The sequence below is a fragment of the Drosophila bipectinata genome, chromosome XR, assembly GCF_030179905.1.
Source record: "Drosophila bipectinata strain 14024-0381.07 chromosome XR, DbipHiC1v2, whole genome shotgun sequence".
In the NCBI taxonomy this organism is placed as follows: Eukaryota; Metazoa; Arthropoda; class Insecta; order Diptera; family Drosophilidae; genus Drosophila; species Drosophila bipectinata.
In genome coordinates this window covers 25,131,527-25,134,016 of record NC_091735.1, presented here as the reverse complement: position 1 = coordinate 25,134,016, position 2,490 = coordinate 25,131,527, and the positions used below count along the sequence as shown (strand labels likewise).

Genomic DNA, 2,490 nt, shown 5'->3' with positions numbered 1-2,490 from the left:
ATTTATTATTTACGCATAATTATGGACTTTCACCTACTTTTACTTCTGCTGCTTCTCTGCTTGGCTGCCTGGCTGAGAACTCGCAGGCCCCAGATAAATGCCGGCAATTTAAATACAAATTAATCATTCAAATGCCCCTCAGCCGCATCAAATATTCAGCACTTGACGCGCCACACTTTTGATTGAATGATGGGGTAAGTGGGTTTTAGAGAAATTAAAGGGCTCGGTTTATAATTCAACAAGGGTAAGTTGTTTAAGTGGCCAGCAATCGAGACTTTGGTAATCAAATGCCTATCCAGGACAATGAAAATGGCGTGGAAAATGTTGGCAAGTGGCAGCCACGCGGAAAAGTTTCAAAGACAATAAGACTTTGGCTTATCCTTTGAGGATAACATTCTTCCACCTTGTCTGCCGTGCCACGACAGTTTGTCTTGCCAAGTGTCGCAGTTTTCGCGACACTCTTCCCCACATGCTGCAATCCTTGAGAAAATCACGTAAACTGCTTTTCCTTTCGGCCTTTCCACGGGCCGTTCTCAATAATTAAACATTTGCACGCAAAATGGCACGGTGGCAAGATGGCCGCGGCACCTACGCTTTTCCCGAAAAAGTTTTCCCTTCTGGGGCTTACGCCCTCCCTCCCCCTCCCACATTTTCCCGCCCGCTTAATTATAATAATTATGAAAAACAATAATTAAAGCACATAAGTACTAGTACGACAGGACCCCAGTACGAAAGGAAACGAAAGACATTTAATTGAAATTTTAATAGAACTCTAAGCTGGGCACGTACATAGGCGAGACCCAAAAATAAAGGGTCCCACGTTGGGCGCCAGTAAAGGGGCGTGGCAGGGTTACAACACAGGATAACTGGCACTGCCTTTGTTTGTTTTCCTTTTTGTTGTTTTTCGGCTGGTCTTTCTTTTTGGTTCGTTTCTCTTTCGGGCTGCTGAGCACAGAGTCTGAATTTTTGACAACTTAATTAGGTTGTTTGCTGGTTGGTTTTCGCCTTTCCCCCGGATCCAGCGTCCTCGGACCTACTTTACTACCAGCCCCTTACTCTCTTTGTTTGCCCCTCACCCTCTCGCAAGGCTGAGGCATATTTTAATGTTCTTTTGATTAAGTCCCTTTAATTGCCGACCGACAACACCTCACAGGCTCAAGAGGCTGGAAACTCCACTAGACCGGACTCATTTTATCTCTGATGGGTTCAACTTGGTCAGTGCTTGGTCAACACACACACACACACAGCCAGGAGTGGGCTCCCACATAAGCCCACTCGCACACAGAGACAGACAGATATCCTCTGGGTAGACAGTCAAGTTGTCAAAGTGGCAACAATATTAAGCATACGCCATGTGGGCCAGCCTGGGGCAAAGCACGATGATGAATGCAGAGGATAACACACGTGGGGATGTAGCGCTTTAAATATCCGAATTATGTTTCATTTTAATTACATATCATACATTTCAAACTATATCAAGAATTCAGAAGTAAAATTCTGAAAAACTCAGCATGGAATTCCTCCTGGTTGAGAAAAGTTTTTCTGCTGAAGCTCAGAAAATCCAAAAATATCCTTGGCCCATCTGTTACTTATCCCTCCCGCTCTGCGGTTTCATCTGCTTCGGGCAACAGTGTCCGTGTGGTCCTTTCGGCAGAACAAAAAAAAAAAACAGAAATACAGAAACAGGCTGCCGACTACCGACTGTCATGCTATATGACCAAAGGGGAGCAACCTCAAACAGATTTCTCCATTTCCGAGCAAAATGTTTCCCTGGCACACCCGAGAAACTGAAACTCCACCGCATTTGATTTCTTTTTAATTTTGGGGCCTGGGAGCCCGGCTGCTGGATGCTGGCTGCTGGAGGGTGCGTTATTTTTGTTATTTAACAGCCAGACAGAATTTGCATAACGCTTTGATAATTAAATGTAATTGCTTTACTGCCAACAGGCAGGAAAAAAGACGCCATCCGACTCATTTGGGTTTATTTTTGGAGAAATTAATGCCATGTTGATTTGTCAACTTTTCTTATCTTGCTGTTCTCTCCATTTCCTCGTCCTCGTCGAGTCCTGCCGTCGAGTTTTCCCACCACTTTTTATGACGCATAATTATTTGTGATGCTCACTTGATTACTGAGTTTTGAGTGCCCACTTTCAACTCTAAACTAATCCAGGAACCCCGCAGAGCTTACATTTTTAATGATGATGACGATGATGATGATGATGATGATGATGATGGGATTGGGATTGTGGCAGTGGCAACGTTGCGTATACGCAATGGCATTTCAATTAAAATATTTTCACTTGCCACAGGACGGGGCTTGTTGCCTGCCTGATTGGCACAAAGTGGCAGGGCGCCAGTTAATTTAATTTGATATTAGGAATTTTCCAGCTAATTAATAAACATCAGGCTCATGGCTCCCAGGGAGAAGTCTTTAATTCGAAATGAATCTGAATCCTAGACTCGATTTTACATTGTTTCAACTATTTTTAA

General features: G+C 43.8%; 1 protein-coding gene across 4 annotated transcripts in view; it reads right to left on the bottom strand.

The window, feature by feature from the left end:
- Ypel (Yippee-like) overlaps positions 1-2,490 on the bottom strand; it is a 50,413-nt gene that overhangs the window by 32,790 nt on the left and 15,133 nt on the right. The gene's annotated exons all lie outside the window — the stretch shown is intronic.